At 38.0% G+C, this 21,195-nt stretch overlaps 1 protein-coding gene across 9 annotated transcripts in view; it reads right to left on the bottom strand.

The window, feature by feature from the left end:
• The window catches only part of foxp4 (forkhead box P4), a 288,002-nt gene that overhangs the window by 111,984 nt on the left and 154,823 nt on the right, over window positions 1-21,195 (bottom strand). For 2 of the 9 annotated variants that reach the window (XM_079596524.1, XM_079596530.1), the window contains exon 1: window positions 12,141-12,677. The exons of 6 other annotated variants lie outside the window; for them this stretch is intronic. The gene's annotated coding sequence lies outside the window, so the exon portion shown is untranslated. Of the gene's footprint in view, window positions 1-12,140; window positions 12,710-21,195 lie in introns of those variants that run through there. One more of the 9 variants, XM_079596528.1, reaches the window with a different exon arrangement.

The following is a 21,195-nucleotide window of genomic DNA, read 5'->3' as shown; positions in this document are numbered from 1 at the left end:
GAAGGCCCGTAATGGCTCTGACATGTCCCTGCGCTATGACCTCATCAGACAGTATGCAGAGCCAGGGCACGGAGCGTGGAATTCCACCAGACGGTTCCATTCGGCCCATGATGTCAAGCGCCTATCCCGACACATGTAGGTTCGGCGATTGGTGCTCGAGAGCGCACATGGCTGTCGACTCGCGTCACCAGCCCACTAACGTGACAGGTAGCGGGGTTTGTAATTGGAGCTGATCAGTAAGCCATATGCCACTCGTCTCCTAGTGCCAAATCCCCGCCCCCACCACCCCTTCTGATGCTTGGCACACTCTGGCTCCTACAGAAAAAAAAGCCCTCCACTTCATTAAGAAAGTAAACACAAGTGCTGTCTGAAGTGTCTAATTAGTCCCCTAATTACTCCCTGCTCGTTACTAATGCAAATTAGATTATGCTGCTTAACTTCATCGTGTCCACAATGCCGCTGTTAATTGAGGCCTTTTGAAATTAAATTACTCGCTAATTAGCATATCAAAACCATTAATTCTGTGCCAGAGAGAAAGAGAAAAAAAACAACAACAAACGCCAAGTTTTGCTAATGAGTTTTGCTAATTGAATATGTACGTTCAATATTGAGTTTTTGCCAGCCGGGCCTCGTTCAAGAAGCTACTTAGCCACTTGTGCGAGCGAGTTCAAAGGGAACGGAAGCCAGTCTTGCGCCGTTTAAGGCAGCACTCGAATGTTTTGTCAATATTTTCTTGTTACGCAGCACGAGGGTAACACTCGGTGAATGAAACAAATACGCCTTTGTTAGTAGTAGACATTTAAAAAAAATATGCTAAAAACTATGGTATGCATGATACATATGTATTTGTTCAATTTCAGAAAAAAACTGAGCTAAAGTGAATAAAAAAAAAAAATCACAAAAAAATGTATATGTACACTACCAAATATATTATAATATAATAATAATATATTGTTATATTTTGTTTTTTAAAGAAGCCTCGTTTGCTAACCACGGCTGCATTTATTTGACCAAAAATACAGTGAAAAGCTGTAATACTGTGAAATACAGTTACAATTTAAAATAACTGTTATTTTATGTTATTATTATTATATTATGTTAATGCAGAATTTACTTGAAATAATTTTTATAACAACCCAAACTTTTGAAAGGTAGAGTATGACGACATGATAAAAGTCTATTATTCTAAAACTTCAAATCAAGCTTGTATAAATCTTAGAAAGTTGCTTTGAGTGCCTCAATTTCAAGTTGAATCGAGTTGCTTTAATTATTTTGCATAATTATAATGATTAATTATTGAAAAATGCTATGTAAGCTTTTCTATTTTTTTTCCTAAAGTACAATCAAATGTGAAGATCTTTCGCCACACTAAAAAACTTCCAAACTTTTAACATTACATTTCTCATACCTTCACAGGCAGGCGTCCATTCAGAATGAATAAGCCCCAAGTAAAAGTTCACGCCATTAATTCATGTAATCTACAGAGGCGACGAAAGGCTTAAGAAATCTCAAGAGTCGTTTTTGCTTTAAATGTAAACGACTACGATTAAATTTAACACTTCCCTTTTCGGCACCCAACCCCCACACACCCTTCAACCCAATATCCTTCCAATATGGATTTCTGAAAGACTCCATTCAGTGCTCTCAAAGTCTCATTTTAATACTATCTCCAACTTCTCATTTGAATATGGACCTAATGGAAGAGGTGTAGAAGAGAAAAGAAATTGAATAGTGAAATTGAGAGGTAGCCACACAAAAAAATTAAATAACCGTGATAATTAGATGTGAAGATATTATAATTTCTTTACAAGGATGCATTGAAAATGCTGCTCTACAACATTTGGCCTAATTGTCAGAATTACCATATTAACCAGTTACCATTTGAGTAAGTTGATTAAAAAATTGATTATTCGTCTATTTCTTTTAGGAGTTTCTTAATCAAAATCTAACATCCTTGAAAAATTAATTTGAAGCCCCTCTTATCAGTTAATTAAATCTGGTTGGAAGTCATTTTTCTGTGAAGCGTGATTAGACAGCGCACTGTTCTGTACTGTTCGGGCCGCATGACGTTAGAAAACTTTTCAATGTCTCATCAAACATTCAGAAATAAGAAGAATAGAATTTCTTTGAAGGGCCGTCTCTTCCCTCATTCTTTTTTTTGCTTCCTTTTTTAAACTATGCCTTTCTGATAAATTACGCTATACCCGAAAGATCTCTCACTCTCATTAACACATTCTCATTACCAGGCAGGAATATAAGGGAAAAGGAAAGAGAAAAATAGAGAATGAGAGAGGGTGTGTGTTGGGGGACAGAACGAGAGAATAATACTTTTATAGGATGGATGACTGTATGGAATTATTTCCTCATATAATCCGGTAGAGTGTGCAAGTGTGTGTGTATATATATATATATTTGAACTGCTGTCTCGGCTGGAGGTGAACCTTTAGCCAAATTAAAGAAAGAAGAGAAGCCAAAGATACAAATGTGCTTTACAGACAGGAGAAAGAAAAAAAATGAAAAAAGTCACAATCTCTTGAGAAAACTCACAGCTCTCCCCAAGAAAAGAAATCAAACCGAAATACAAAAGACAGGGAAAAAAAAGCAGCTCTTTTTATGACCCTTTTAGTTTTTTTTTTTGAGCAACTAACAGTACGGCATTCCAGATTCCTCAGACAGGGGATCTAAGAGGGGCGATAAGTCATATTTGACAAAGTAAAGCTTAACGCATATTTCATTACAATAAAATACATTGTAATATCAATATCTTTGGAACGTCTCTGTGGACAAAGTTGTCAAGAAGATAAGACAGTGCATGTCAGAGTCGGGTGGGAAGGAGGCTTCGGCTGGAGAGGCGCGTTGCTCTGAAAGTCAGCCAACACACACGGCGCTAAAACGATTTCGCCAGACAACCTTGGGATAAGCTGCTGAGGACGACACATTAATATACCAAGATAAAACAGGTGATGAGACACTAATTCTATTTTTTACTGGAATAGCCACATATATTTTCTTTCATTTTCCCCTCCTCCTTATGCATTACGCTCATTCTTTATCTGTAAAATAGGGTGGCCAACTAATCAGAGCATTTATCAAATTCCTCACATTTTAGTATTTATTTTGGGGGGTGTCCATAACTTGGAGTACAGGCCGCTGTAGAGCTTCCAGAGCTCAACTGACCACACGCAAACGTGTTTTCGCCCTATGAGTCTTACTGACCACAATAAACCATGGTTCAGAACGTTTATCCAAATGTTTGAGACCTTAACAGAGGGCAGCCAGGCCCCTCGTCATTCACATCAAGGTGTGAGTGAGGCCACGGGTTTCGATTCCTACAGGGAGTGGGTCAATTAGTCTGATTAGGTGTTTATTGAATGATTGGGGGATGCTGATTACTCCGCTGAGGGGTTCAGCTTACTGGCAGTCAATCAAGAGAGCCGCTCTCATGGGGTTTGTTCACTCCTCATAGTCTCCTTCCACATCTGACCTGTCAAATGTTCAGAAAAACTCTATCCGTTTCAAATACAATTAACTTTTTGGACAAGGTGGAGAGAAAAGTGATAAGACTGGACAGGCTGAACACCTCACCTCTTCGATATCATTACCGCTGATACTTTTCAGAAAAAAAATGGAAGCAGGTCCTTATTAGGGCCCCCAATGAACAGATTCGAACCAGTTTTCAAAACAGAAACCTAAGTGAAACTAAATCCAAATTCGTATCGCCTAGAGGGTTTAGAATTTTTTTTTTTTACCGCTTTTTCTTCTGTGGGATTTATTATTATTTTTTTGCATGGGGGGTCGTGAGGGACAAGCCACGGCTGTGTTTTTGAAATTAGCCATGGCAAGCTGGTGTGCGGAAAGTGATTGCTCTAAACCGCGAAGCGTTACCGGGAGGGATGGTGGAGGTTCGCAGACGTCTCAGCCTAATAGCACCCAGGAGATGTGCTCCGACTGAGGATTTCTGGAAACTTCTCTCTGGCCAGATTTTTTACAAACGCCCAGCACAAAGCCTCATAAAGAAACTGACTCGTCAGAGATGTCGTATTCAACCTAACTCGCCGCTGTAATCATTTCCTCCTTCACTTCGACTCTGGCTGTTCAAAAAAAGCAGGCTTTAGAGTGTGTGTTAACTTTTTTTATGCACTTGCATTGTAGGCTTGTTTTGCTGAGAGAGCTGATTTATTTAAAGCCAATCATAAAATTGTGTTAGTCCTTGAAGAAATACTGCATTTATGTTTTAGATTGTAAATACTTCAAAAGAAATCTGAGGGTGATGAGAAACAAAGGCAAAAAACCTGTCATAGTTGAAATGATAGAGGAGAATTAGCTCACCTGTGGACAGTGGCCATATTGCCCTGTTTCTTCTTATCTAGAGATTTCAAAAACATTTTCTTCCAATTGTTCCTCTACCTGCGGGAACTGAATTCATTTTATTTTTTTTCCTCAATGAACTGAAACAGCAATTATGACAACCAAACACTTAACAAAAGATCACAGAAAAAAGTCCTTCCTCACAACCTATTAAAGAAAAGAACGCAGGCGTGGAAATGTCTGAATGTGATAAAATGCCGCATACAAACTCTTTAAACAAATTTAATCAGGTTTTAATACAAGTAATAGGTTTACATCTGAGGCTTCAGCCTTTCATCCCCTCACAATTTTATCTGATAAAAACGATCGCTTGATTGAAAAGAAATGAAGTAAAGATTAGGTATGCTAGTTTCAAAATTAAGCATACAGTCACAACACCTTTCTATCTGGAGTTATCTGCAACTTTTATCATGTAGATTCCTTTAATAAAATGTGGGCATGGGTCATGTCAGGAAAGGTAATTCAAATTGAAAGTGAAAAATTACCATAGAATGCCATGTCATCCCAATATCACAGCAATGCAATTCCTCCCCATAAAAAAAAAAGCGCATGTGTGTGGACGAACATGAATTTGGCCATCATTCCTTTTTTAATTAAAGCATTCAGTCCCCTTTCAACGCGAGTTCAAGGATGCCAGGAGACTAATTAATTTGAAAAGGTAAGATGTCTGCACACAAATGTCTTCCGACACACAGATTTAAAGAATATGGAATAAGAGAGAGGTAAGAAAGAAAGAGTTCGAGAGGTCGCACCACTTTAAGTCGCCCTGGTGTCATCCAGTGATCAGAGTTGAAAATAGACCAGTGCTGGAGTTCGCCTTTTCGGTATGTGGGTGGGAGCGAGTGTGAAAGCCTGGATAAAGCCCATCAAAAAGCTGCAAAGAGGACATCAATGAAAAATAGCTAAAAAATTGCTCATTGGCTTATTTATTTTATATAAGCTAAAATGGTTTAAATAATATCACTATATTGCTGGTCGTGGATGCCGGCAACCATCAAAGCACCACTCGCTATAAAGTACAGTATAGTAGTACAAGACACACACACGTCAGCTTTTTGTAACCCTGCCATTTTATAAATATAAAAAATTAAAAAATATATATTCAAAACTGTTTGGCAAATGCTGGGGATCGACTTGTAGAGTTTTCATTTACAAGCAAAATTGGAATACTTTCATACAGTACAAGAAATAAAAACATTTTATTTTAAATGCAGTACTTTTTCTGCTGCATTAACTTTGCAAAAGTAAATATAAGATGATATATGCCCTAGTGCATGCAATAATTAATTTTTCCTCTTAAATAAGTGTGAAGGAAAAGTGAAGAAAATGTTATAATATAAAAAAATTATAATAATTCAAAGCACCTTTGTCCACACCTTTCTTTGCCATGGCAAAGGGAAAAAAAAGACAGTGGGGCTGAATTTAAAAGTGTGTGTGAGCGAGAAAACAAAGCACAAAACTTATTCATTCCTGTGGAAAAGTCCTGGACAAGAGTGCTAATCCTAGGTTTAGTGAGTAGGTTATTTCCCAGGGAAGAGGGGATATGGATGTAGAATCCCATTACAGATGTTAGCCGACTTGCAGTGACCGCGAGGGCAGACATCATACCGCTACAGAGCCCCATCATGCCCCCAACCTACCGTCAAGAAAAGCTCAACCGGTATGAAGTCTGACCGGCTCCCCTAACCCATCCACCCCTCCTTCCACCCGCGACCCCTCTGTAGGAAAATACTCTCCCTGACTTCTCCTGCTAGCGCTTCGATGAATGGAGGTAAGGGGCTGTCTGTGAGTGTGTTAGTGTGTGTGTGTGTGAAGGGGGGTTACTATACAATTATTCAGATAACAGCTGGGGATAATATAGTGGCAGATGTCCCCTGGTCAACAATGCTCACAGACCACAGCCGAGAGCAAAAGGCAACTCTAACCAACGGTTAGCAGCGCTCATCACACATGATTTAAAACGGAGTAAGAGCAGAAATCAATCTCTTTTTTTCTTAATTTCTCTGAAACCCTCAAATTTGCTGCTCCTCCTGAGCTATCGTACATTTTTGGTTTGTGAAAACTTAAAAAAAATATTAAATTATAAATCATAACAATACACTCGTTGGGAATATAGCCAATTATTTTATGTAAAAACAATACATTTTGACCAATATCAAGTTTTGGATGACAAATAGATTTACAGGTTTTAAAAAATATATATATAAATCTATATATAATAATATAGATGTATACAATATGCATGTAAAAAAAAAACTGTAAATATATTTATGTCATCCAAAACTTGATTTTGATTGAAACTTGAGTCTGCGTCCATGTGTAAAAGCCCTCCCATTATTTGGCGTGTGATGGTTAGCGCAAGATAACATGCTTTTCCTGCAGTGCGAGTGTGTTGCGCTGCGCTTCTTGCACTCCTCACCCCCCACCAAGACAAGACACTTCACCACAACAGCGTCAGAGAAGAGGGGAAAAAAAGACAAGACCTTACACAACACAAAGAAACGCGTGGATTTGGGTATTTATAACGACACATTCTGAAAATGTGATATTCTTGTAGTAGAATGCAACGTGTCTAATAAATTTGAGCCAGAACTACAAGAGGGGCAGAAGAAAAAGCATCGATAAAAAAAAAAATGGAAAGACGAATCAGATTTTGTTTTACACATGGTTAAAAGATAATTCTGTCATAAGATGTATCACGTTCATCTGTTTCAAATGCAAATAACTTAAGTAGGCATCCCCTTGTTACCCATTACTAATACCATAAAAGAAACCAACACTTCTCCATTCCGCTGCTACTTTACGGATTAGCGAATGAAAATTAGATGCATTTATATGGTTATTACTTATATGGTCACACAGTGGGGAGGGGGGATTTATCCAAGCGTACAGTGCAGCGCCAGAATCTCCCTCAGGAACGAACCGCTCGCACCTTCGGCAGCTGGGGGTGGATTAGAGTTTTAAACCCGGACTACGGTTTACTGCGGCCGGCAACAGTGACAGGAATTCCTCCCGCCGTTGCCTGCAAACAAAGCCGGGCAACGCGGAGAGGAATAAAACATCAGAGGTTTTCTCCTCTCCTGTTTAGGCAGAAGTTTTCAGTAATCGCAATCGCTGTTTTGAGAGCTTAGCATTTGGCGTCACAAGTGGGATTTTATCTGCGATAGAAGCGAGAAACAGAACTTGGCTTCTCTAGAAAACTTTACTAAGACCCATTCAAACAAGCCGCAGCTGTCACTCTGACATCACGTCATGTCTTTTGTGACAGTGCCGAAAAGTTCGCTCCCATCTTTCCCGAAGAGCTTTACTGATGTGGCTGCTCTCCGCCGTTCTCTGACGGACATGATGGCTTGTCAGCGTTGCGCTGGGGTTTTTAAAATATACAGCGAGTCGCATTATAAAGACCTTCGTGGAGGGGGTGAAGGCTCGAGGGGGGAGACGGCGGACTGAGAGAAAATCCATAACACAAATACAGCTGTCAGCTGGAACGCAAAGTTAGCAGAAGCAGCTTCGGTGGCCACAGGGAGCAAGTTTATGACTTCAGCTTGCATCCTCCCTTAGACACTATCTAGGCTTCAGTAATCAATACACAGTGTTCTTCGTCACTCCAACAGGTACCTGAATCTGTTTTGGGCAAAAAAGGCCAGTTGTAACTCTTTCAAGCAGGTATCCACATGTGACTGACCATGCAGCACACTGGTTCACTTTCCATCCGCGTCTGCAGCTCAGAGCTGCCAATAATCTCTCCCGAGGTGCTCGGCTAATGGATATAGAGAAGTAATGATCAACGCCTCAGACTCAAGTACTGTCATTTCCGTCCAGTGAACACCCTGCTTTTCCTTCTACCACATTTCCCCAGCTTATCGGAAATGGGCCCTTCCTCTCTCTAAGCAAACGCTAGGGTCATTCTTTAAGACAGTCATCACCTCATAACAGCCTGGCACTCTCCCGGATCCCGGCGTGAAGCCTCCCCACACAGGAAACCTTGTGCTCAAAAACCAAAAAACTGCAACAAAAAAAAAAATGTGCCACTGAGGTCACAGTAAAGAGAAAATGTGCTTAAGAGTTCAAGTGGAGAATTAAATTCACATTGGGAATAAATAGACATAGGAAAACAATGTCCAACAGCATCTTCAGCTGACGGATCGCCGAGACGGCATTTCCGCACTGCAGTCTGGTCTCTCTCAAAGTTGAAACAGTTAACGGCAGACCTTTTCGATATCTAGCTCAACTAATCAGATCAACATTGTCATCTGGAAAACATCCGTCACTCTGGTCTCTTTTGTCTTTTCGGTTTTTGATTTGCAGATGCTGAAGTTGGTTGAAATTGCTTTAGTGTCCTTTTTAGTGTACTTTTTAGTGTAGTTAGTTCTTTTTTCCCCTCTTTCAAGGCTCAGAGTTTGAGGAGAAAATGACACCACTCTCTGACTAGTAATAAAAGCGGCTCTCACGGTCTAAAAACGTGCATAATTTATTATTCACATACACTGAAAAATGCCCAGCCTCGCCGTTCCACCAAATAACATCTTCAATTAAAACCACATGTTTAATCTACGGCTGGTGCTTGCTGCTGGTCAACGCCAGAGCTGACGCGTTCAAAGACGCAAACAAGCGTAAAAATTGCAGCCTGACCTTTCACGTAAGGTCAGCTGAAATATGAAAGAGAGAACGTAGGCATGACATATTTCACACAAACATGTTTCGGAGAGCAGAAGTGGCCAAAAGTGTGGTTGACAAAAAAATAATCCTAATCAGTTAGAGATGGATATGTATTGCTCTTCAAAATGCTTTAGCTAAAAATGCACTTGTGTGAAAACTAACATTATTTTTGGAACGGTAAAAGAGTTTAATGGTGGAAATGCCATGTGAGGGTCTAAGGGACAGTGCTTCATGAGAACAAGAGTGCTTTGTGTTAAAACCACCCGTGATATTGAAAAACTTAAATTTACCTCTAAATCACTTCACTGAGGCTCATCTGAATTTGAAAAAGGCACACACACAAAGCACTAAATGCTTTTTGCACAGCACACGCCGACATATATTTGCATTAGCATGGAACCGGTTGTTCAAATAAAGTTTCAATCACCAAATGTTCCTAAAATATGCATCAAAAAGCAACATGCCTGAATGTACACCTGGCATCAGGTTAGTCTCAACATCCAAAACAAACACATTCCTGACCTTCTCTCTACCCAGAAAAATACCCACAGTGGGCTGAATACCAGCCTGCATGCAATCCACACATTCATCAAAATATCGTATTTGAAAGACCTCCGAAACTGAGGTTTGTAGTCTGTATAAACATGGAGAACAACATAAAACAAAATCACTTATCACAGAAAAAGTGATACATCAATTATAACCTGAACTGTACGGTAGCCTGGTGTCCGCCGTTAGAAACAAGAGTGCTAAAACTATCGGCTGAGGTGTAGCTGTTGCCGCCTGCAGCTGCTTGACGGCCATGCAAATAACTAAATTACCCACTTTACTGCCATTTTCATGCCCTCCCTGAACGAAATGCCACATTCTTTGTCAACTTCATGAATTATCACTTTTCCTCTATAAGCACATAAAATCATTCAATCACTCTATTCATCTAACACACAAGCAGATCAAATGGAAATTGTATTCATCACTTTATGCTTATGTTCATCTACATTTACACATGTCACATTTCAATTAGCATGGAATCTATTCATTATAAAAGGCAATATATTAAAGAACAGACATTGTAGGAGCACAAGTGCAGCACTGAGACAAAAAAAAGTGTTTTAGTAGAAGAAAAATAATTTGTCTGATAAAATAAAATGCATATTATTTTATGAAATTAAGCTTTCATAAAATAAATGTCAATGCCCTTTCATGTGTTTTTAAACGCTGTTAGTAATATAGCCTACTAAACACAAAATAATTAAAAGATTAAACAAAATAAAAATATTAAAAACACTTTATGACATCAAAGTAAATAATTTATCGTTCTCCAATTTTCAAACAAATATATAATTTTGTGATTAGTATGCATTTGCATTGTGCTGTAAATGCCAACAGTGAATTAAGTCAACATTCAACCAATACTTTCTATGAGATTTAAATTAATTGTGTCACAAGCTCCATCAATCAGTCCTTATTAACATGAGATTAACACACACTGACAGGTTATGAGAATGAAGATGATGATGATGATGATGATGTGTGTAGGCCTAATATATATATATATATATATATATATATATATATATATATATATATATATATATATATACATACACACACACAAGTACACAAAGAGTCCGAATTACTAGTGTACTTGGTTTAACTCCTGAGCTGTACTTCCCTCTGCAGATTCACTTTTAATACCCGGGAGTCACGTTAAAATTGTTGCTTGTTTTGTTTTAGTTTTGCTGTTGTCTTTGAGAGAAAAACAAACAGCACTGATTTGATCACGAAACGAACAAGAAACCATTATACATATGGTTTAAAAATAAAATTAAAAGTTAATGTTGCTCATGCATCTGTGTAAAAATGAATCCCTAAATAAAGACATTAGCCTAAGTTTTTCATCACTGAAGTTAGTCAGCAATCTGCCTGTTTATTCGTAAAGGGGATGCAAGGGGATTTTTTTTTTTATTACAATATTTTCTTTTTGATGTGCAAACGTAATAACGTTTCATCCATTTTAAAATCTGATTTTGCATTTATACAAACCCAACTCATTTAGCCTATCTCGCGGTAACTGATGCATTTGAAATTATACTAATTTATAGGCCAACGTATAATAATAATCAATAGGCTACATGCAGAGTTAATCTTACTTTTATATAATTCCTTAATTTTTTATAGTCCATTGTCTCAATAGCACACCGCTAATAGACCCTAAAACAACAATTAACAAACTTCAAAACGTTTAATTTACTTTTGTTTATACTTTCTGTTATAACCTAATTTGAAAACGCTAAATTATTACTTCTAAACGTTGTATCTTATAGATATGAAAACGTATGAATCAGAAGGCATGAGCTTTAAGATCAAATCACTATGAGAGCCTGTTAAAAACAATCAGCTACACGGAGAATAAGAAAAACAAATGTGCATTAAGCCGCGGTTTAACTTTTTAGTTTACGGTAGCCTACATATTTCGATGCTGTTTATTAACTTAAATTGTTTATGCAGAGAGTTTTGTCTCAAAGACCAAGTAATATATGATTTCTAAATTGCTGTGGAAGAAGCATGGTCTATCAAGAGAAAACAACTGCATACTATAACATTTATTTATTAAAAATTACTTTATCTGATCGGTCAAAAATATATATATATTTTTTTTTTCATTTTCATTTCAGATCTCAGATTTCGGAGCAGGTGATATTTTCAAACTCAGTTGCACGGTCAATAAACTTGTTATAATCGTTTCTACCATCGTGGTTCTTTTTTTCTAAAAGCCTTCAAAGTCATCATTTATTTTGTCGAAATTTTCTCTAATTCATAATCATTATTCTCTCGTGGAGAACAACAACACGCGTTCATCTCCGGTTTAAAAGTGTCACGTAAAAAAGTTAGATTGTCTAATTGTGATACTAGGAGCTTTAGTATCCCATTTGCAAAACATCTAAGAAAATACACTGATATTTCTTTCTATTGATCCGAAGAAGTGTGTGTGATAGCGCGTCCGAGCATTCAAATCTGGGATAGGCTATTAAAATCGCGTAAGAAGCGAGGCGTAAAGTAGAAGAAGAAGAAAGAAAGAAAAAGAAGAAGTAAAAAAAGTGGATATGAACCTGTTAGGATATTGTGAAGAACTCTACTTTCACTCTACGGCTGGACCATGTGGATGTGTCGCTCCAGCTCTCGTGAATGTCCCAGCGATTCCAGAAAGCTTCAGAAGAGCAACGCAAAAAGAAAAAAAAAAATCCTGTTCTATGAGTGATGTCTTCAGACCATTACTTTCAACGACAACTGTCTTTATTAGTCTTCTTTTCCTTTTTTACTGGCGTCCTCTCTCAGACTGGTCACTCAGTAGGGTGATAAGTGGAAACAATAATCGTGCACTAGCTCAAAGGCTGCATGGTCACAGCGCTCCTCAAAGTTCATGAAGAACAAGCACGCGGCTCTTTACGCCTCCTCGTCGCTTCAGGTCTTCCCTCTTTCTCTCTGTTATCACACGGTGAGTTTTCCTAAAGTCCCAATAATGCTTCTCGCTGGAGTTTTTGGCATCTCGTCTGTTCCTCGCTCATTCGCAGAGAAATCAGTGTTGAATTACTCCGCTTGTGTCTTGTGTTGGCGATGTTAGGGGACAGTTTGGTCTACCGTAATACGCCGAGAACAGGCGCGCGCGCACATCTTCTGCGCTGACGGAGCTTGTAGCACAATACAAAAGCTCGCGCGCTCCAGGCGCTGATCTCTTCACCTGCGCGCGCATCGCTGGGTTAGTTTGGCCATTGTGGCAGCCGACGAGCAACAGATGTTAGTCAAAGGACAGACTCACCAAGGGAACCGTTACCTTAGTCCACATATATTCTTCAGGAAATAACAAGTCTGTTCATGCTGCTTGTCATCATTCAATCTGGTTTTGTTGTCAATAAGAGTTATAATATTTTTTCTCAAATTTGTTGTTTTAAATATTATATTTTTTTAAGTAGGCTATATTATCATTATCTATGTTATTCTAGATAGATATAGATAAATAGAAAGATACCATTGTATAGTGCAATAATATAATTTATATGAATATGTATAAGACACACACAAATATAAATGATTTGTGTGTTATTGTACTATTATTGAAAAACATCACTTGACCGATTTAGGTAAGTTGTTGATTTATGAATATCACTCTAACTTTCAATGGATAGTCAAGGCGATGCTTGGTCAGTAATCTGTCATCTTATCAAAAAAGTTGAAATATGATTTATTTTATGGTCAGTGCCAGTGGAAACTTTCTCTCAGCAAAAATGGCTTTTACTTGAACCATCAAAAAAAATTATTCACATCTCCACTGGACAATAGGATATGACCCCCATTAGTCAAGACATATTCATTAGAAAAATCAATAACCCAAGATGTAGCCATGCTGGCCTAAAATGAAGGAAGGCAGCAGGCTCATAGGCTCATAAAACAATGCTGACTTCACTTCTATGTCCTGCCATATGGACCTCAAGTCCTGGCCAAAAAACGCAGCCTTATTGCACTTTAAGACAGAATTTATAGCTTTAGATGTACTGAAAAAAATATAGTTTGTCAACTTTTTGAAGTAACTACAGCATGTTTAATCATTAATCTGATGAGGAAGTTTGCACACAGATTAAAAAAACGAAAACATTTTAGAAGCAGAATATTTTAAGGTTTCCCCCTTCCATAGCGCTTTGAGTAGGCCTATCTATAAAAGCGCTATATAAATGTAACACATTATTAACAAATTAAGGGACAAAAGAAGATTCTAAAATAAATGCATGTTTGCAATGTTCCCTGTCAGATTAACACGATTAAACACACAAACGCAGATTTTTAAAACTTCTTTTGCCTCATGCACATGATCAAGTTCGACAATCAGATACATTGGTAAGACGGACAGAAGGAGATTCGGTCTGCTCACCATCACGGGGTTAAGATTAAACACTCTTGTGGTTTGGCCATCACAGGCTAATGAGGCACTCATGAAAGGATTACACCGAGAACCCATAGGATGACTGACTCTCTAACTAACCAACCTACATACAGTTCACCTCTCACAGCACACACACACCTGCAAACAAGATCACGGCTGGATATTGAAGAGATAGATTCAAGTTCAAGAGTTTAGACAAACCCAGAGGTGATCCATTTAAACAAATTTGCCTCGTCCTTTCATTCATCATACATAATTTGGATGCATTGAGATCTGAAATATGTCTTGTTTCTAAATAAAATGCCATATTTGCTAATGAGCTTTCACATCTTTGAGGGACAAAATGAGTCCATTAAAGTTGTACTTCCGTTCACACAGACTCTGTAAGCCAGTTTGATTAGTATTGTTGTGACATGCCATCATATGACCACAAGGAGGGCGAATTCTCACTCGGCTAAAGATCTGGATGTTTGTTACCTCATCAGTCCCAAAGCTGACATCAAAGCTGCGGATCAAGTCCAGAAGTATCACTGTTACGCTCCCTGAGAACCACCCATGCATACTCAGACACTCACATAGAGACAAGTACATGGATTTAGTTTGTATTTTCATCATTTGTATTAAATAAACAGTATTGGACTATGTTTCCTCTCTCCTCTGCTGCAGGAATACCACCAGAGCCCGGAGACATGGAAAACAACACATTTACTGTATGTTATTTGTTTACTCGTTCGTCTGCTTGTTCTTTTCAGACTCTGTTTCTCACTCCCGCCAGGCAATGGGATATTCGGTGATGGCGATGCTATCTGCGTGTGTCTGTTTGCTTGTTTACTTGTTATGCTCGCATAATGTCCTTACAGACCGGACACAAGACCAACAATGCTGGGGGAAAAAACCTTCATAGTCTATAAGGACATTGCTGGACTAAAGCAAGAACACTGCAAGAGAAGTGCTATGCAGCCCTTCAGACACATTACAGGCGAAGACAAAGGTGAGTGTCTTAGTCACTGTAATCTAATAACATTCTCTTTTATGAATGAAAAAATAAAAACTCCTCAGCACTTTCATCCAGCACTTTCGATTAACATTTAAGAGCAGGCTTTGTGGTTAATCAGGGGTAATAATTATCAAAGTCGACAGGTAATTAAATTAAACATAATTGGCTACACGAATTGGCTGTTCTACAACATTTTCTCCTCACATAATTAAAGAGAAATATGTCAGTATTCAGAGAGAGAATGACTTAAAAACAATAAAAAGAGTTGATGTTGCTTACAAGGATTGTTAAAACTGATATAAAGTAGTTAGTATTGCCTAATCTAATACCCATTTTGTCCGTAAACAGACTTTGATGGAATTTAACACAAAATGTGTTCAATAGACAGCATTTGTGGCGTTATGTTGATTGAAAAATAATTTTGGCTTATCTCTTGTTTTCTTCCCAAACAACAAAAAAATAAAAAAATCTAAATTCAAGGTTACAGTATGGCATTTACAACTATGGGGCCTTTTTTTGTTGTTGAAATTTCTAAGCATAAATGTGACTTATATTTTATAATATTAAAAAGATAAACTTGAATTCATTTTTAATATTTTGTTTTACAATGCCATGGCAACAAAGTTATAAAAAAGATTTTCAAGATAAATAATAAAAAAGAAAAAGTTAGTGTTCTTAAAATCATGTTAACATGCATATTTTTTTACGTCTTCTGACTGTACTATTGAAAAAGTGAGTAACATTTACGGATTGGTCCCATTCATATTCCATTTCAATAACCCATATTTTGCTGCTGCTTTTTTTTTTTTTTTATTAAGTTGGAAATCATTTTTGTGGTATCAACATTATGCCACAAGTGTTGTTGAGTTTTTGATATTCCTTAAAGTCTTCAATATCAGTGGTTATATAAAAAAAAAAAATGTGTGTGTGGGGGGGGGGGGTATATACTGTATATGTATACAGGTTTGGTGTCATAATCTACATTCAGTGAGACTGCTAAGGTCACTTGTTAATGTGCCAATGGGCAGTGACAGAGACACTGCAACAGATCTCTCCATCACACACACACAGGCCATTGCCTAAGGATAGAGCAGAACGTTTAGTGAGTGTGTCTGCGTTTATGTAAACTGCGGCTATTTGTGGAATTAAGCTCAAAACGCTTTAACTGCCATGTGGGAGTAATGTAGTAAAAAAAAAAAAATTAACTGTAAAATAAAATCAAAATTATTATAGTGTTTACAAACATACCCTAAGGTCCTTCCTGGCAAAAATGTTTTTATGTAGAACTAACCCTTGAGTTGTCAGGGGAAAATGGGAAGAAAAAAGTAAAAAGAGCTATTCAACAGTAAACTGTACCTCAGAACAAGACACTATGATGACAGCTGCCACTGTTTACGCCACAAGACAGTTGCAGTCTAGCGATACAAATTACACTGTTTGATTGAGGAAGATCATAGACACACCAGCATATTTTCATTAAATCGTCATAAACGTGTTTACAGGCACAGCTGGCTTCAGTTAGAGGGTGTTAAATACACAGCACGGTATTGTTTACTGCTTCACCGCCGTGTTCTGTCCCTCTTTCTCTCCCAGGTCTTTCCCCTCACACTCGTCTTTTTGTCAACACTGTATTCATCCTCACATAAACCACATTGCCGAGCTGTCTTCGGGGAGCGGTAACTGATCCTAACGGCCCATGTCATGCGAGGAACTTCATCTTGAATAAAGCTGTCAAAAAAAAAAAAAATTAGATCAGTCGGGAAGGAAAAAGGGACTGGGATGAGGCCAGCGTTTAACGAGCTGTTTTAAGGTGCCGCGTTTTTCGACAGAAAAAAGGGGGTTCAAATCTTGCCTGGGGCCACTTAGGAGGAGCTGACCGACTCGGCGCAGCTGTAGCCCCGCCACAGAGGCTCGGCGAGTGGGCTGAAGTGTCACCTGGCTCCCCTGAGAATAGCGAGGGGTGATGGGAGAAGCAGGGCTGCGGGGTTGTGGGAGGGGGAGAAGAGTTTGCGAAGTTTTCATTCACCAAGCGGCTCAGAGGTGGAGCCAGCGGCGGTACACATGAGGAGAGCCGCAGATCGTACAAAAGGAGGCGGCTACAGGGCTCTTGTTGAGGCACACACACACACACACACAAACCCTCTGCTCTCTTCCTCGGGTGCGATCTTGTATCAAAGCAAACAAATGACATGCTGTCTCCCTCCCCCATTTTCTTTTTCTTGTTTGATCCTGCATTCACTAAAATGACACTCCATATCTCAACCGACTGACATTATCAATCTTCAGTATGCCTAAATCTTCCGGCCAAACTTGCAGTTCCCAGAGGAAATCTAGCGGCATTGTCCTTTGTTTGCTGTGAGATCCCACAGGAATCAGCCCTGACTTTTTTCAGTGTGAGGAGAGCTGTCACGCAGGATGCTGGGTTAGGATAGGCACTGTCAGCTCACTCGGATCCAGGAGCTGGAAGACACGCAGGCCGTGGCATTTCCACTCTCAATGCTGGATTTAGCTTCAATATAAAATACATCAGAGTTCTGTCTCCCTGCGCCGGTGTGAAAGAGACATCTGGATCTGATATGAGAGACCACAAGGGGAGCATTTATTGTTGGCTTTTACCTATAGATAGTGTTGACATCTTCTTTATTTCATCTTTTTGCAGGAGGGGAGAAAATAATCCAGCAGTTTCAATGCATCCACAGCATTCATTTAATGAAAGATTTAATTAAATGTGACAACTTTCACTATTAACAACTTTCCCTATTTCATTATAAGCCAAAACTATTAATAAATAACTTCAATACCAACAATATAATTAATATTATTAATAAGCATCTGCACTATTTATATTTCTATAATAAAACATATATTTTTAAAACAATTTTTCACTACAAGGCCAAATCTATAAAATTACAAACAAACAATACATAAATATGATCTAATATCACATGTAGGCTATTAAATAAATAATATATAATATCATTATATTAAAATATAAAGTAAACATAAAATATACAAAACAAATCTAAAAAAACAACAATGAATAATTATCAAATCACATATATAATAATAACAATATATGCTATATATTATAGGCCTATATATTTAAAATATAATTCTATAATAAAACATACACTAATAAAACTTACCGACTAGGCAAAAACGAATAATCCAAATGTAGAAACAAACAAACAAACAAACAGTGTGTGTGTGTTTGTGTATACTGTACACATTCACAAAATATATATTTTTTTACTATAATTTACATGACTGTTATGTCGATGACTGTTAATGCCAAATGAGTTTCCCAACACCTCTATCACTACAGTATCAGGCCCTTAAAAGGATGACCACAAAACACACTCCAAACTGACTGCATTATGAACAATTTGATAGTTTTAGAACAATTTCAGAGTGTGAATGGTCATCAGTTTGATTTCTGTGATTCAAGAGTGAATCCTTGTTTAAATTTTAATCAAAAGTAAATCATTTTCCCTTTTTTCTTTCTTTTCTCTCCCCATCTGTCTTTTCCTCTCTTTATCTCTTCCTTCTGCACAGAATTCATGACCTCTGCAATTCTGCTTGTCCTTGAGACCCATAATGAATATTCAGCAGATTAGAAGACAGACATGAAAGTTAACATTAGCCATATATTTAAAAAATCCCATATTCAGATAATCCGCATATTTGTCAAAATCAAACACAAGAGAAATATAAGAGGACAAATTACATAATGAGAGGATGGGGATATGTCTTGCGGACAGGGAATTAGATAAAGACATATTTGGCTGAGTATGAAGGAAGGAAATGTCCTTGAAGATGGTTATAGAAATCCCGCCGAATGGACAGAGTTTGCCACGAACCCCAATAGTATCTGATGGTTCTGGGCTAGTGATGAAGATCTACACAGGTGGCTGTTTTAAATGCATTTGGTCTAGATCATGTGAGAAAGTAAGTTCATTTGAGTGCCATGTGCACACACACACACACACATTCAAATGTCTGAATGAAAGCAAACTTCATCTGTAAGTGTGTGTGTGTGTGATGTGAGGTTGTCTGGCTTTTCACTTATCACCGATGCCAGTACTAACAACCCCAACCCCCCCAAATCCAAAATGCGGAAATGTGCATTATGTTCTCCACACCACTACTTTCATTTCTTCCTGTGTCTCCCCCCTCTCTGTATCTCTCTCTCCCTCTTTTTCTCATTTACGACGAGTCATTACCGTGAGCACTGGGATGAAAGCTTAGGATCTGGCCGACCCGCTCCCTCTGACTGACGCATATTCATTTAAAAATGAGCCACTTATTACCCGTCCAAACTTTTTACAGCCCCACAGTGCACAGTAGAAGACAGCTTTATTCCCACTGAGCCCGAGTGTGGGCCAGAAAGCCTTGCAGCCTTTGATGGTTATATATGTGCACAGGCCGTCGCCTTGGCAGACACTCTCAGAAAGCCCGCCATGATTTGTAATGTTACCTTTACAGCTTTAAACTCCATCAAACAGCCTTGAGACCTTTTTTACTGGGCTAATGGAGGGTTCTGACATATCATTAACAAATAAATTAATAAATACATAGACACATGCACACTTGGAGGAATCAGATTCAAAATACATTAATATGACATGTTAATTTTAGTTTTTAATGGATAGAGATAGACTCATATTCAATGGAAATATTCAAATTATCTAACAAAATGAAAGAAAAGTATAGCCCATATATAGAACTTTATAAATTATACATCACAGATCAAAAGTTCAAGACATTTATAATGTTACAAAGGTTTCTATTTCAAATAAATGCAGTGCTTTTGAACTTTCAATTGATCAAAGAACCTTAAAAAAGAAAAAAACATCACCAAAAACACACACAATATATTATATTTTAAAATATATTCAAATAACAGTTATTTTAATTTGTGATACTATTTCACAATATTACTGCTTTTACTGTATTTTTGATCAAATAAATGCAACTTTATTGCCAATAAGTAATATTACTGTTAAAAAAAATATGAATGACTTGATTGGTTGGTTGTGCGCGTATGTGCATATATATATATTATTTAAATTTTTTATATTGTTAATTTATTTGGTGACATGTAAAGATTACATTTTAACCGTAGGTATTTGAATTTGGGTAATATCGCTTTTATCACATTTATTTACAATGTTGTCAACTGCACAGTGAAAAAATATTACAAATATATCCATCACATTCATAAATCCCATAAGCAGCCATAGGCATGAAGAACAAACAACAAACATCTCTAACTAAATATTGAACCAACTGCTTCAAGCTCGAGGACTCGTCTTTCTCTCTCACACACACCTGCCTAAATACACAAAGCGACACACATGAACACAAATATGTGATACCACTCTAAAATCTAAGTCCACTTTAGAGTCCCCTCTAGAGGCTGGATCTGAAGGAGCTCACGAGAGAGACCGAAACGAGGACCGTCCTCAGAGTGTGTATGCATGCACGTGTCTTTTGTGTATGTAATGATATAAGGCCCTGTGATTGGCTTGAGCGGCAGATTGATTGGTAGATTGATGTAAAGCCTGTCGAGGTGCTGTACATCTGTGCTGACTAATGTGGGCCAATCAGGCTGATGTAAACCAATTTGATTTGATTGAAAAGCCAATTGATTGAAGCTAGGACATGTAAGCCATCAGCCAGCGACCAGCAGGGGAAAGAAAACGGACGTGAAAGAGAGGGATTTGATTGATTAGCTTATAGATTGATTAAGTGAGGTAGATGCTAAGCTAAAAGAGCCATCGCCGGCCCCTTTATATGTGTTTAACCCCGCTCCCCACGCTAACCTTCAGTCTGTAAGCCGCTCAGCGGGGTCCATTACATCTAGGTGTGAATAATTCATGCCCTGGACGCTGTAGCGTGGTGGGTAAACACATGTACACATGTTTAGTTAGAGCAATCTACAGGAGGCAAGGCTATAGTACGAAACCTTCAGGGCTGTACATCACAGTTTGTTTAAACTGTAAGAATTAATTTAAAGCGACACCAGAATGAAAATACTGTCATCATGTGCTCGCCGTTCCAAACCTTTCTTCTGCAAAACAAAATATAATGGTTTGGTTTCCATTGACTCTTGTACATGTCTCTTTTTTTTATGTTCCAGAGAAGAAAGAAAGTCATCCAAGCTTGGAAGGATATGAGGGTGAGTAAATTATTTTTTGGGGGGTGGACAATCACTTTCAATGGATAGTTC

Source organism: Phoxinus phoxinus (genome assembly GCF_949152265.1).
Source record: "Phoxinus phoxinus genome assembly, chromosome: 22".
Classification (NCBI taxonomy): domain Eukaryota; kingdom Metazoa; phylum Chordata; class Actinopteri; order Cypriniformes; family Leuciscidae; genus Phoxinus; species Phoxinus phoxinus.
The sequence above is the reverse complement of the archived record's forward strand: the minus strand, read 5'-3'. Positions and strand labels throughout refer to the sequence as shown.